Below are 16,027 nucleotides of genomic sequence, written 5' to 3'. Positions count from 1 at the left end.
TCAGGGATCTCTGGATCTATCAGATCTTCATCCTCTTCTTCTATAGTTTGAGCCCACAGTGGACTCTTTAATGCCATTTCCAACATCTCCTCTAGAATCTGGTGTCCGTCAGAGATGATGTCTTTGGGACATGGATCATGGATTTCTTCTGAAGTGACAGAGATGTTTTCCACTGATCGGTCTGGGAGGATCTCTCCAGCTTCAGTTGTCTCTGTGACTTCCTCCACACCTTCTGGCTCTGTGGGGTCTTCTGGGAGTTCTGTTTCCTCTCGGATCTCGACGTCCTGTGGGATTAGAGTCTCGACAAGACTCCCTGCACTTTCAGAGTTTGTGTCGTCGTCCAGAAACTCTCGTTCCTCTGGACTGAGTGTCTCTGATGGGCTTTGACGGCCCTCAGAGCTACTGTCTGCTGACGTCGCTCTGATTTCCTCCACACTCTCTCCTTCTGGGACCTCCCCCAGACTCCCCCAGATCTGATAGATCTCTGGATCTATCAGATCTTCATCCTCTTCTTCTATAGTTTGAGCCCACAGTGGACTCTTTAATGCCATTTCCAACATCTCCTCTAGAATATGGTGTCCGTCAGTGATGTCTTTGGGACATGGATTATGGATTTCTTCTGAAGTGACAGAGATGTTTTCCACTGATCGGTCTGGGAGGATCTCTCCAGCTTCAGTCATCTCTTTGACTTCCTCCACACCTTCTGGCTCTGTGGGGTCTTCTGGGAGTTCTGTTTCTTCTCGGATCTCGACGTCCTGTGGGATTAGAATCTCCACAAGACTCCCTGCATTTTCAGAGTTTGTGTTGTCGTCCAGAATCTCTCGTTCCTCTGGACTGAGTGTCTCTGATGGGCTTTGACGGCCCTCAGAGCTACTGTCTGCTGACGTCGCTCTGATTTCCTCCACACTCTCTCCTTCTGGGACCTCCCCCAGACTCCCCCAGATCTGATAGATCTCTGGATCTATCAGATCTTCATCCTCTTCTTCTATAGTTTGAGCCCACAGTGGACTCTTTAATGCCATTTCCAACATCTCCTCTAGAATCTGGTGTCCGTCAGAGATGATGTCTTTGGGACATGGATCATGGATTTCTTCTGAAGTGACAGAGATGTTTTCCACTGATTGGTCTGGGAGGATCTCTCCAGGTTCAGTGGTCTCTGTGACTTCCTCTAGACTGTCTAGAGGGTCTTCAGGGAGTTCTGTTTCCTCTCGGATCTCGACGTCCTGAGGGATTAGAGTCTCCCCAAGACTCTCTGCTCTTTCAAAGTTTGTGCCGTCGTCCTGATTTTGAACGACAGCAGTTTCAGAGTCATTTGTAGAGTCTGTGGGAGCTTCACTGGACAGTGGATCAACATGTGGTTCGTCTGCGGTGAAGGCTTCATCCGTATCGTCTCCGGGTCCCTCTGGAGCTTCGATCTCGGTTGGTTTCTCTGTGGTCTCATCCAGGCTTTGGTGTCCATCAGAGCTGTTGTCCACATCTTCTCTGGGGTTTGAGAATAAAACAAAATCATCAGATTTAGTGTTATCCTCTAGACTCTGGGTCTCTGGTCCGGTTGGACAGTCTCCTGTAGCGTCGTCAGAAGGTCCATGAATGTCTCCTGAGTCTGTGATGTCCTCTGGTGCCGTCTCAATGTCCCGGCTGTTCTCAGAAGAACATTCCTCTGTGTCCTCAGGGGTTTGCTGCTCACGCTGAGGTTCAGAGCCGTGTTGTTGGCTCTGGTCATCGTCTGCCTGGGTCTCAGGGTCTCCAGGTGCAGCCTGGAGGTCCTGGAGGTTCATGTCTGGACCGTGGAGGTCCCCTGCTCGCTCTTGTGAAGGAGGCGTTTCTCCTAAACGCTGCTCCTCTCTGGAGGAGCGTTCAGCGGCCTCGTCCATTACGACAGCTTGTCCTGGAGGAGTGACCTGTTTCTGGAGACCATTCTCCACAGGCAGATCTTCCTCTGGGACGATGAAGCCCATGTTTAAGAGCAGAGCTGTAGACGCTTTCCTCTTGGCTTCTTTCTTTGTGAAGGCGGTTCCTGTTCCAGTAAACTGGTTCAGCGACGCCTGGATGGTGAACAAACAGTTGTTCTTCACCATTTTCTCCTCCAGTGTGCGATACACGGCGTATTTCTCTCTGCGGAGCATCTGTAGCTCCGACAGGCGAGAGCTCGGATCTTTCCCCAAGCCAAAGTCCGGCCCGATGTGGACGCAGGACGTCTCGTCTTTCCTGGAGGCTGATGGAGCAGTGTTCTGGGGCAGGTTCTGCAGGGACCTGTCCCCTGGTGCTGGAGTTACGTCCAGCAGGTCTTTTTCTGGGACTTCGTAGCCCATTTTCTGTAGCAGAGCAGTGGACGCTCTTCTCTTCGCCTCCTTCTTGGTCTGGGCAGTTCCCACAGCACAGAACTGGTTTAAGGAGGCCTCGATGGAGAAAAGCCTGTTGACTCCATGGATTGTGTCCGGGAGCTGCCTGTACCGAGCGTACGGCTGTTTGAGAAGCATCTGCAGCTCTGACAGACGTGACGAAGGGTCTTTACCCAGACCAAAGTCAGGGCGGGTGTGGGACGCAGCGTGGGCCGTGCAGTCGGTGATCGGTGCAGGGCTTTCCATCTTCTGCGAGTTAAAGCTGCTTTTGTTCATGTAGACGTGTGAATAAAGCAGAAAGAGCTAAGAACAAACAATGTTTTTAGCTCAGAGGGTGATTTCGATTCTCGTGTCTCGGGGAAAGCAGTCGTTTTGTCGAGAAACTGGTTCGAAGTGAGAAATGTTATGGCTGACTTGACTTAGTAAATCTGTGATCATGTGATGCTCGGAATGACGACCTGGACGTTGCTCCTGGCAACGCTGCCGGAATGCAGGAAGTAGGATCTGTGCATGGAATGTTCGAAATAACTCTGGAATTGCCCATATATGGTCATGTTTGAAAACAGTTAAGGGGGAAACAATTTGGATAAAAATCAAAACTTTCTCTAATTATTTAACAAATGCTGAATTATGAATATAGTTTTCTACTAAATAAAGATACAAAGACATGGAGAGGAGCAAAGTGGTTCAACAGCCCATAAATACATAAATAACGGAGAATGCTAACCTGATGCTACATGTTAGCATTGGGTTAATGCTAACGGTTAGCTAGCGCTAGCTACAACTGCCGTTTTTTCACTTCTACTGAACAATCTGCTGTGAGAAAATACCCATATGGGCTCGATTTACACTTGACTTTTTTATGTGATAAATAAGTTCATATTCCACCAGAAAATGGCTGAAAAGAGTGGAAAATTGTGTTTCTCTAAAGATTCTATTTTCCCCCTCGCGTCTCGACATCTTCTACTCTCAATTTATGCTGCACTTTTTTTTGTTTTTTTAGAATACACTTGATAATACAGGGGGGTTAGGTTTTAGTTTATTTTAGTTTGTTTAGGATTTTATTTGAGCAATTTACATTCATTTTTCTTTCAAGATTCAAAACAGTGCAATTGTAGATACTCAAAATGGAGTAGGCTGGAACAATAACGCTTCCATGTGCCTTCCCCATATTCAATTCAATATACATTAATGCAACATCATAAATTATTATTGTATAACTTGAAGACTGTGATTATTTTCTCTATCAATCCACAGACTGCGGTTTATCCTAAAACCAATTGACGCCGCCCAAGAGGTGACTTCCTGTTTCAATCCAGCACACCAAAATAAAAGCACCTTTTTCATTAGTTCAGCAAAACACTGAAAATGTGTGTATTTTTATTATATTCTTGTGATGTTGGAAGTATCAATGACACGAACTGTGTGCTTTTATTCTGGTGCGCTGGATTGAAACACGAAGTCACTTCTGGGGCGGCGTTGATTTGAACTCATGCACAGAGTCAATTAAGATTTCTTTTGTTTTCTTTGTTTTCAGATGGAGGTCGTTGTCCTTACACCAGGTCGTCAGCGTGTTGACCTGATTTTATCTGTGAGAGGTGCTATATAAGTAAAGTTTCTAAAGATACAAAGACATGGAGAGGAGCAAAGTGGTTTAACAGCCCATAAATACATAAAAAAAACGGAGAATGCTAACATGATGCTACATGTTAGCATCGGGCTAATGCTAATGGCTAGCTAGCGCTAGCTACAACTGCTGTTTTTTCACTTCTACAGAACAATCTGCTGTGAGAAAATATCCATATCGACCCGATTTACACTTGACTTTATTTCTATGTGATACATAAGTTCATATACCACCAGAAAATAGCTAAAAACAGTGGAAAATTGTGTTTCCCAAAATATTCTATTTCCCCCCTCAGGGAGGCCACGCCCCCTTCTATGACGAGATGCCGTCTGTGTCTATATCGATGAGAAATGAGTGATTAAATTGAGCCTCTTAAAGCCCGCCTTAGTTTCATTTTCTCCACTTCAGCTTCACCCAGGTTACATAGGCCAGTGTTCGGTCTCATTTGAAAGCTAAGACCTACAAAGCTCATCTAAACTGATCTTTTTTCTCACATTGTTGCCGCGTTGACGTCACATCGCTTTTTTGGTTGCATTTTCATGAGTTATTGTCGCTTTCCCAGCATGTTTCCGTCTTGAGATTTGGAGAAAATGTGTTTGTTAACCTCATAACTCCCACCTGAACGGATCCCATTTTCTCCAGTTTGGCTTTACCCAAACCTAAACGCTTATTGGGAAAAAACACCAAAATAGCCACAAAAAATAAGAAGAACACAAGGATGTAAACGCAACAAAAATGTGACAAAAATTCAACAAAAATGTGACAAAAATTCAACAATAATGTGACAAAAATTCAACAAAAATGTGACAAAAATTAAAAAAAAGGTGACAAAAATTCAACAAAAAGTGACAAAAAGCGCAACCAAAAAGTGACAAAAATGTGACAAAAATTCAACAAAAATGTGACAAAAATTCAACAAAAATGTGACAAAAATTCAACAAAAATGTGACAAAAAGCTCAACCAAAAAGTGACAAAAATGTGACAAAAATGTGACAAAAACTCAACAAAAAAATGTGACAAAAACTCAACAAAAATGTGACAAAAATTCAACAAAAATGTGACAAAAATTCAACAAAAATGTGACAAAAACTCAACAAAAAAATGACAAAAATTCAACAAAAACTGACAAAAAGCTCAACCAAAAAGTGACAAAAATGTGACAAAAATGTGACAAAAACTCAACAAAAAAATGTGACAAAAATTCAACAAAAAGTGACAAAAAGCGCAACCAAAAAGTGACAAAAATGTGACAAAAATTCAACAAAAATGTGACAAAAATTCAACAAAAATGTGACAAAAATTCAACAAAAATGTGACAAAAAGCTCAACCAAAAAGTGACAAAAATGTGACAAAAATGTGACAAAAACTCAACAAAAAAATGTGACAAAAACTCAACAAAAATGTGACAAAAATTCAACAAAAATGTGACAAAAATTCAACAAAAATGTGACAAAAACTCAACAAAAAAATGACAAAAATTCAACAAAAACTGACAAAAAGCTCAACCAAAAAGTGACAAAAATGTGACAAAAATTAAAAAAAATGTGACAAAAACTCAACAAAAATCTGACAAAAATGTGACAAAAAAATGACAAAAATTCAACCAAAAAGTGACAAAAATGTGACAAAAATTCAAAAAAAAATTGACAAAAACTCAACAAAAATGTGACAAAAATGCAACAAAAAATGACAAAAATTCAACAAAAAGTGACAAAAAGCTCAACCAAAAAGTGACAAAAATGTGACAAAAATAAAAAAAAAATGTGACAAAAACTCAACAAAAATGTGACAAAAATGTGACAAAAATGTGACAAAAAAATGACAAAAAAATGACAAAAATTCAACAAAAAGTGACAAAAAGCTCAACCAAAAAGTGACAAAAATGTGACAAAAATTCAAACAAAAATGTGACAAAAATGCAACAAAAATGTGACAAAAATGCAACAAAAAATGACAAAAATTCAACAAAAAGTGACACAAATGTGACACAAATGAAAAAATTAAATACATAAAAACATACAAAAGGTGACTCAACACAGCAACAATGCGAAGAAAAAGATCACTTTTGTGGGTCTTAGCTTTCAAATGAGGTGTTACACAGGCCTATATAAAAGCCAAAGAGGACAGAATGCATTTGGTTGAGGCGGGTGGTAAGAGGTTAATGCATTGTATGTGTAAAAAAAAGAGCCAAATTTGTGGGTTTGTCGTGTTGACATATTAGCCTGGTTATTATTGTGTTTCCTGGTGTCAGAAAAGTCAGAGAATCTCCTCTAAAATGAACTCTTTACGACATGAACTCGACCATGAACGGTGTTAAATCATGCAAAGATGATCGGCTCAAGTTCAGGCGAGACTTTCATCTTATTTGATCAAACTCCTGCAGCGAGGAAAGGTCGTGAGCAAAGACACCAAGTCCTCACACCATCTTCTCCAGGTTTGATCCAGACTTTGGCGTAACCGACTGTACATGTTTTGCCAGGTCATCCGGTGTCACGTGACCCGGTCCTGTCCGTGGCTCGTGTCTATCGCTTAATCCGACTCTGACTCAGGAATGTCTCGTGTTCAATAACATTTGACATGAATCTTAAACCGAGCTTCAGGGGAACGTCTGCTTTGACTTTCTCTAATCAAAAGCTCTGGAGTCTGGAGCCAACCAGAAACTCAGGGATTAATATTACATTTACGAATGACAGTAAAAGAAACGGCTTTATCGAACTGTCACATCTGAAACGGTGGGTTCATATTAGGCTCCTCCTCCTTTGTTGTTGTGGTCCTAAACTAATCTGGGGTCAGAGTTTGTGGTGTGTGAGTAGGAATTGTGAAAGGACAAAACCTGACGTGGTAAAGCAGATGAAGCCTCTTTTCATGAATCGTGGCACATGTTTCAAAGCTCAAAATGATTCCAGCTGCTGCACATATTATAATCATTTTCCTCATAATCCAAACCTTTGAGCAAATTCCCCGACAATGTGTGTTTTCTGGCTCGCTGCCTTAAAGAAATCGATATAAATATGAGCCAGTCTTTTTTGAGTTCAAGTCCTTAAAGGGTCTCCGTCTCCTATAGTTCCATATCAGCCAACCAGAGCCCTCCGCTCTCAAAATGCAGAGCTACGAGTGATTCCTGAAGTCTCCAAAATCACTGTCTTAGGGAGAGCCTTCAGGTCCAAGCTCCGGTTTAATGGAATAAACTCCAGCAAGAAGCAGACACTGTCATTACATTTAAGACTATAGGCTCCTAACGGACCTCTGAAAATGAGCTCATGATCAGGTGAAGCTCTAACCCACAGCCTGAAGGTAAAGCTGCCTTAGGGGAAACACTGCTGTGGGAAGTACGGTCCACTGAGCGCTATCCTCTAGCTCAGTGGTTCTCAACCTGGAGGTCGGGACCCCATGGGGGTCGCGAGACAAATTTGGGGGGGTCACCAGGTCATTTAGATAAATTATACATATTTTCACTAGCAAATAATCTAGTGTTTTATTGTAGCATGTGTTTGCTTTGTTTGCTTGTTTCGTTGTTTTTTAAGAATTATGTGGGCTAATGTTCCTATTTCTCACGGTGTGACCCGGGCGGGGGGGGGGGGGCACGTACCCCTTTACCTGCTATAATGGGGGTCGCGGCTCCAAAAGGGACCACTGCTCTAGCTCTTCTTACTGCAGACATTGTCTTATTATGATACAATATTTCTTTAATCTGAAGTCCGTTCATCCCTATTCACCCCCCTCTCCTGTGTCAGGGGTCGTTGGCATCGCAGTCTTCAGCCCTATCTGCGGAGGAACCCCCACCTACAGGGACTGGACAAGAAGAACTGAAGCTCCAACAAGGACTGGACGTTCTTCCTGCTGAGGGACTCCCTGGGTCTCCTGTCCGTCCATGGGAGTGGATCTCTCCTTCTGTGGTTCTCCCCGAGGTTTCACTTCTCTCCCATTGGGTTTTTTCCTCGCCGTGTCAGAGAGTCTAAGGCAGTGTTTCCCAACCAGAGGTACGCGGACCCCTGGGGGTACTTGAGCACTTAGCAGGGGGTACTTGGAATTATTTCAAATAAAAAAGGAAGGTGAAACTGAATAGAATTTCAATATGAATTTCAAAGGAAAGTTAGTTTTAATTATGTTTTTTAGTAAATGGTTTGATTTTGAGAGTGTTTTAGCTAAATTTTGAGCACTACACACTGGTAAATACTGTATAATATTAATTTAGTTGGTCACTTTGTTATAATATTGGAAAAATCCTCAAGGTAGGGGGTACTCAGAGTATAAATCCACGACTCAAGGGGTATGCGAGGAAAAAAAGGTTGGAAACCACTGGTCTAAGGGACGTTTAATTGGACACTACCCCTGTTGGGACAATATGTTTGCCTGGACATTACATTTCTTCGTTTCGTTTCATTGTTTTAATGTTTGGTGCAGCCCTGTGAGGCTTTAAAATGAATAGACCAACGATGTGGCTCCAATAAAAGTAACATAAATCCTATCCCTGATTACTCTGCTGGGCCACTCTCTTGTTCCACATTTCTTTAATAACTGGTTTACTGACACGGAGGCCACTGACCTCTGGAAGTCTCGAACCACTGAGCCACTGCCTTGCGGAGCTCACAGCACCTTCAACATCAGAACATGGCTGAAATACACTGCGTTCCAAATTATTATGCAAATTGTATTTTTGTGTCAAAAAGGTAAAAAAAATAAAAAAAATAATGAAACTCATGAATGGTATCGTGCCTCAGGGCTCTATGAATCACTGACATTAATCTCAGAGACCTGGGGTAATTAGTTTTCAGGTTAAGCCCAGTTAAGGGAAAAACTACTGAAAAAGGGTGTTCCACTTTATTATGCAGATCATCATTTTCAAGCAATATGGTAAAGAAAAAGGGTCTTTCTGCTGATGAAAAGCGTGAAATAGTTGAATGCCTTGGTCTAGGTATGAAAACCTTCGATATTTAATGAGAGATTAAGCGTAATCATCGAACAGATAAGAGATTTGTGGATGATTCAGAGCACACTTGGGTTTGTGCAGATAAAGGCACAATATGGACGGTTTCTGCCAGACAAACACATCAGATTAAGAGAACAGCTGCTACAAAGCAGCATGCAGGTATTTGAAGCTGCTGGTGCCTCTGGAGTCTCCCGAACATCAAGGTGTAGGACCCTCCAGAGGCTGCAGTTGTGCATAATCCTTCTATCCGGGCCTCCCCATAACTGTTATTTGAATGCTGATGAACAGAAACGGCTGCAGTGGCTCAGAAATACATGAGGACTCATTTTCAAACAGTCTTGTTCACTGATGAGGCCGTGTAGCCCTGGATGGTCAAATCAATGGAGTAGTGGATGGTTGGTGAATGGCCACAATGTCCCAACAAGGCTGTGACGTCAGTAAAGAGGTGGTGGAGTCATGTTTTGGGCCAGAATCATGGTGAGAGAGCTGGTCGGCCCCTTTAGGCCCTTTTAGGCTCCCTGAAGGTGTGAAAATTACCTTTGAAAAATATGTGGAGTTTCTGACTGACCACTGTCTTCTATGCTACAAAAAGAAGAGCCGTGCTTTCCCTAACAAGATCATCTTCATGCATGACAACGCACCATGTCCTGCTGTAAAGAAAACCTCTGCATCACTGGCTGCTATGGGCATAAAAGGAGAGAAACTCATGATGTGGACCCCCTCCTCCCCTGACCTCAACCCTGTTGAGAACCTTTGGAGCCTCAACAAAAAAAAACTTCTATGAGGGTGGGAGGCAGTTTTCATCCAAACAGCAGCTCTGGGAGGCTATTCTAACATCCTGCAAAGAAATCCAAGCAGAAACTGTCCAGAAAGTCACAAGTTTAATCGATTTAAGAATTTTGAAGCTGCTATCACACAAGGGCTCCTATGGTCAAATATAACTTGACCTGTTAATATTTTTTTTGATTGAAATAGCTTTTGATTTCAGTAAATATTACCTCCTAATGCTACAAATTCAACAAATGACCATTTTCAGTTAATTACAAGCTTTAAAATGTATTGAAACGATGAGTTGCATAATAACTTGGAACAGTGGATTTTGAGGTTTTTACTATATTTATTTTTGAAAAAAATACTGTTATCACTGGGAATTTTTTTCAACCACATTTAAATGATCCTCTACCAGTTAAAGACTTGAAAATTATGCTGACTCTCATTTGAGTTGACAATTAAGAAAATCTTAGAAAAATGTCATTTGCATAATAATTTGGAACGCAGTGTAGAGAGAGTTTAGCTGCATTATTGTCCCTTTGATTCAGCTGAATGAGGAAACTCGTGTCATGAATTGAGTTACTTTTCCCACATTTTCTCTCAAGTTTGCTACAGTTCTCTGGCTGTACATCAAGCACAAGCTCCGCCTCCTCAAAACTCCCGCCCCCTTTTTTTCTACAAACAAAAGAACATGTTCCTAAAACAGTCGGACTGCAGCCATTATCAGAGCGAGAGGAGGAGGAGGAGGAGGAGGAGGAGGAGGGGCTGGAAATTATGAGCGATTCCCAACGAGACCATGCAGCTATTTCCTGAACTCCACTTCACACCGCGATTACAGAAACAGAACCTGCCACCTCCAGCAGAGAGGCAGGGTAACCACTCTGCCACAGTGACACTTTCCACTCAGAGAGAGCCCAAGGCCAACCCACGTACCAGGAAGTCACCGAGAAACAAGAAAAATGGCAACATAACCCAGTCATTGTTCATCCATTCCATTCCTCCAAGTCTTTTTTTCCTCTTGAACTCCTCACTCCTGCTTCTTGGGAGTCCATTCCTTCACCAGCTCTCCGATTGGCTGCTGCGGTTCGTTTGGAGCGCTCCGATTGGCCGCTGCGGCTGACGTGGGCGGGTGTTAACAGCTGTCTTTGTCATTAGCTCCATTAGTTTTTCCCCTCCTCGGTGTTAGTGTGTGTCTGACTCTGACCCCCTCTCAGTCTCCACGTGCACAACCCTACGGCCCGTGCACTGCCCTGGAGAGCGTGCACGAGGCCCCGTGAACTCCATGCGCACAGCTGTTTCCTGTCTGCTCCTACGACGCTCGAAAGACCATCAGATATTTACCCAACGATTAAAGCTAAGACCTGCTTTAGACTTTCACGGAGATTCCACGCCCCTGTAAAAGAGATTCTTCATATCAGTGGGACTTTCTCGGTTAAAATAAAGGTCAAGTATTATTATTATTTTTTTCAGATTGACCTTCCACTCCAACAGCTTCGTCACAGCTCTGGTCAAATAATCCTGTCCTTTGGTTCAACGTCAGAGAGAACACACTAACACACAGTGAGGTCTGCTCCTCCATGGCATAATGTCTGCAAATGATCCATGTGGCTTAAAGGAACAGGCCACCATTTTTCCATACTGAGATATGTTCTTACCTGAGCTTACACGAGTTGATGTGTACCTGTCTGGTCTTTGTGCGTGCCCTTAGTCACGCACAAAGAACAAAGATGTTGCTAGCATTTGGCCTCCCCCAGCATATCTCTATGGCTCCAAATGGGGTGAAGTTAGAAGCGACCACACTCTTTCACGGGCAAAGACCAGACAGGAGCATCAACTTGTGTAAACTCAGGTAAGAACATATCACAGTATGGAAAAACTGTGTGCCCTCAGTCACGCAAAAAGACCAAAGATGTTGTTAGCATTTGGCCTCTCCCAATGTATTCCTATAGCTCCAAATGGGGTGAAGTTAGATGCGACCAAGCTCTTTCACGGACACCAAGACCAGACAAGTACACATCAACTCGTCTAAGCTCAGGTAAGAACATATCTCAGTATGGAAAAACAGTGGCCTGTTCCTTTAAGCAAAAGCATGCCTTCATTTAAGCCTTCATTTAATCTTTAAAAAAAAAAAAAACAATTATTATTATTGAATTAAATGTGCGCCTGTCAATCAACAGTGGTTACGCATGAGTCACTCGAGGGTGAGGGGTGTTGGCTTATGGGACACCTGACCACCAGAGGTCCCATCATCAGTGATGATATGATAAAGGAGATATGATAAGAAGCATGACAGCATTATTCAGACGCTTCTGGTCATGGCGGACACTGACGCACATCCGGTTTGGGCTCAGACCTCTGAGAACAGACCTTCACTCTGTGGGCATGTGCACATTGACTGTTAGGGTGTTGGGGGGGTCAGAAGGAGCTATTTCGGAAAGGCCCTTCTTCTGTGCTGTTCTAGATTTCAGCTGTATAAAACTGAAACAGCCTCAGCATGTTTAGTCCTGACTCTGGGACCAGCATGAGACCGCTCCATCTCAGAGCTGAGACGGTTCATATGGCTCTAACATGCCAGAGATGTTATTTTACTGAACATTTCATACAAAATCATGAACCACCATTAAAAACAATGGATCCTATTACAATCTCACCACTGTCTGAGCTCCACCACCACCAGATCAACCAAGAAGCCAAACTTCATATGGATCCATCAGTATTGGAGGACTTATTGAGTTAGCTGCAACGATTTCTAAATATTTACCATTTACTAACCTTTGAGAGGGTCAGTTTGTCTGGTGCTGAATGGTACACAGTAAACAGGCTGAGATTTATGGTTGTGGGGTCAGGGATGGGAACATAATAATCCTCCAACAGCACTTCCAGTTTTAGTCCCATTACGTCCTGGTTAAAGTCTCGTTTAGTCTGACTTTAAACCAGGATTAGCCCCAGTTTACCTCCAGTTTGTGTCTTTGGGGTCACTCTCTTGAGCCGCGAGGACAGAAAGAGCAGAACAAAAGGATTCCCGAGCTCAGCCCACTTTTACAACGGCGACATCTGGAATTCCCATTGACACAAACGGAGCAGGTTTGAGTCTCCTTCACTTCAACGCCACGGGACCGACACCAATCCTGCTCAGTGTGCGGAGGCGGCACGTGCAAACGAATCGAGATGATACTAAGACTTCTCACATGAATAAAGTCATCAGATTTTGTTTAAGTAGTGTTCTCGTTTGGACTTTTTCTCCTTCAGGTGGAACTGAAACTGTTAGCTCTAGCTTTCCCAATGTCTCCTGCACTTCCTGATCGTTCACATGTTTTAATTACAGGTACATGAATGCTTCGGGTGTGCACAGAGCTTTGACAGACAGAAAAGTGAAAGGCTGAGAAATAAATTGAGCTGATTTAGACGCCGACTTCAGCGATAGTAGAGACTGACTGATTGCACGTTAATCTGACATCCCAGCTTTAGATAATCACTGCTGCAAGAGCCTCTTTAGAAGTTGTCAAGTCGAAGATCCTCTTAAGTCCGAGTTAAGAACTGGTTTCAACCGGGCTTTGAATTCATCACAGCGAGTGTTGAAACGGTTGCGTTGACAACTTTGTAGAGAGTCGGAGAAGGGGTCGATCACCAGAATATTAGCAATAACCCGGTTGTGCACGGCCATGTAAACACCGGCAAAAAAACTGAATATGACGCCTGGGTTACTCCTGTTCTAACACGTATATCTGGTCATGGACATATTGGATTATCCCCGTCGAAAGGAACATTCTTCTGTGTTCTGCACATGTTCTATCTTGGTCTTTTGAGAACAGGAACGTGTCTGTTGCACAGCCGACTGGAAACGCACAAGAAGTAGAGCTTACTTAGAGATTACTTTATTAGTGTGATCAGGTTAGGTTTGGTTAAACTTTATTGTCCCATAGGGAAATTTGTCTTGCTGTGGTTCCTACATATAGACATTAGAACAATATATGCTATAAGATACAAAAGGACAACAGTCAGCTCATTCAGCATAAGTTCAACAATGGAATACGTCTGTGGCATAACAATCACAGTACAACATGTTTTACACATTAAAGAGGGGGTATTCTGCTTTTTTTCAATCACATAGCACCAATCTATATCACACTACAATGATGACCAAACCTTCTGTTGGTCTGTAAATGCAGTAAATTAGAATAACTGCCTTGTATAAAATGTCTCTCTCAAAATGGCTGTAGTGAATGTCTTGAAATAGGCCTCTGTCTCTTTAAGAACCCCTGACCCTTTCCGACACGCCCCCTCCACACGCTGTCTGTGGCATCAGTGGGGAGGGGGTTCTGCTGAGGAGCAGTGGTTGGTTACTCGGCTGGTGACGAAAGCTCGGAGGCGTCTCCAGGAGGTGGGGGCGTTCCTAGGAGGACTCAGGCAAACCTATCCCTAAAATGGCCGCCATCAGAGTTTTTACAGATTACTCAAAAATACGTGAATGTGCCAAGGCAACACTTCTGGTATGTTTTTAATGAGGGAGTGACATAATAGCATGATGTAAAGCTTGAAAAAGTCAATTTTGCATAATACCCCCCCTTTAAATGTTGCACATGTGTTTCTCAAGGAAATAAACAGACATAAAAGACCCAAACACAAGGTGCTGTCTGCGCTTATTAAGAAGATCAACTGATACAGGAATAAAATAACGTTTGTAGGAGTTGCTAGTGGCTCCTCAATGGTAGAAGCTCATATTCATTAAAGACACACGAGAAGGTTCTGAGAGAATGTTTCCAGCCTGTGTCAGGACAGAGGATTCACAGATTGTTTGTAAAGAAGGAAACTCTCAATTGATTACAATGTCCATGTAACAGGAGAAACGGATTATTCCAAATGTTTCAGAAACCCGAATAGATACAGACGGCATCTCGTCATAGAAGGGGGCGTGGCTTCGCCAAGGGGGAAAATAGAATCTTTAGAGAAACACAATTTTCCACTCTTTTCAGCCATTTTCTGGTGGAATATGAACTTATTTATCACACAAATAAAGTCAAGTGTAAATCGGGCCCATATGGATATTTTCTCACAGCAGATTGTTCAGTAGAAGTAAAAAAAACAGCAGTTGTAGCAAGCGCTAGCTAACCGTTAGCATTAGCCCGATGCTAGCATGAAGCATCAAGTTAATATTCTCCGTTATTTATGTATTTATGGGCTGTTGAACCACTTTGCTCCTCTCCATGTCTTTGTATCTTAATTTAGTAGAAAACTATATTCATAATTCAGCGTTTGTTACAGTAGTTTTTGGATGATTAGAGAAAATTTACATTTTTTCAAAATTGTTTTCCCCCTTAACTGTTTTCAAAAATGGCCATACATGGGCGATTCCAGAGATGCCGTCTGTTTCTATATTGTCCTTAACCCGAATATTGACGTAATGTAAACATAGTCACAGTTTTGGAAACAAGTGTCCAAAGAGAAAATGTCCAAATGTTTCCCCTGATCGTTATTTGGAAGTGACTGGATTCACAAACCTGCCACATTCGTCCTTTCATTTGTTTTGAATATTGTCTCCACTTTTGGATGCCTTTATCAGACAGTCATGTGACCTTAGTTCAAGACACTTTGACAGTTTGTTTCATATGGATAGGTCCAGCCATTACAGAGATATTAACCCTAAACCAGGCATATTGGTGAATTACAAATAGAATTACCGCATTTGGAACCATCCCTGCCCCCGACAGCTTTTGTAATCGATAATCAGTTCTTATCAAACCAAAGCTGTTGAGTAAATCGTACTGTGTTATCGACCCAGAGCCCAGTGCGAGTGACCGTTTGACCTCCCTGCTCCCGTCAGTCTAAATTTACTCCCAGTATTTCCAGTGCGGACCACCAACCCCCCCAGACCACCCACCGACAAAACACGTCCACGCCATCCCCGCCGCTTTACAACTGTCCCAGGCCCCGCCCTCTGCTTCAGATTTCGGATTTATCAGACGCGCTCCGAGCTCCAAACACCGAAATCTCTCTTTGTTCTGTCTGTCTTTATTCAGGACGCAGTGAAGCGTTCTATTCTGGTGTTTAACGGGGCCGTTAACGGGACGGGGCCTGTTTGTGGATGTGTTTGGTGCCACGGAGACTGCAGTAAAAAACACTTTTATGACCTCTGCTGCCAGATACACCGAAAGACGAGGACTGCAGTGTCTAGTGGCTGTTGTTGGAGTGGGGAGTAGAAACTGCAGTAGTAGAATTTCCACTTTCTCTGTATTATCAGAAGCCATAAATCCAACGATGACAAGACGCTTCGACGACCAATAAAAGCCGATCATTCCTCGGTTGTTGTGTCACGTTCTGAGCAGTTGGTGGTGGGACATGCTCTGAGGGCTGGTCA

This window comes from Gobius niger (assembly GCF_951799975.1).
Source record: "Gobius niger genome assembly, chromosome: 9".
Classification (NCBI taxonomy): Eukaryota; Metazoa; Chordata; class Actinopteri; order Gobiiformes; family Gobiidae; genus Gobius; species Gobius niger.
The sequence above is the reverse complement of the archived record's forward strand: the minus strand, read 5'-3'. Positions refer to the sequence as shown.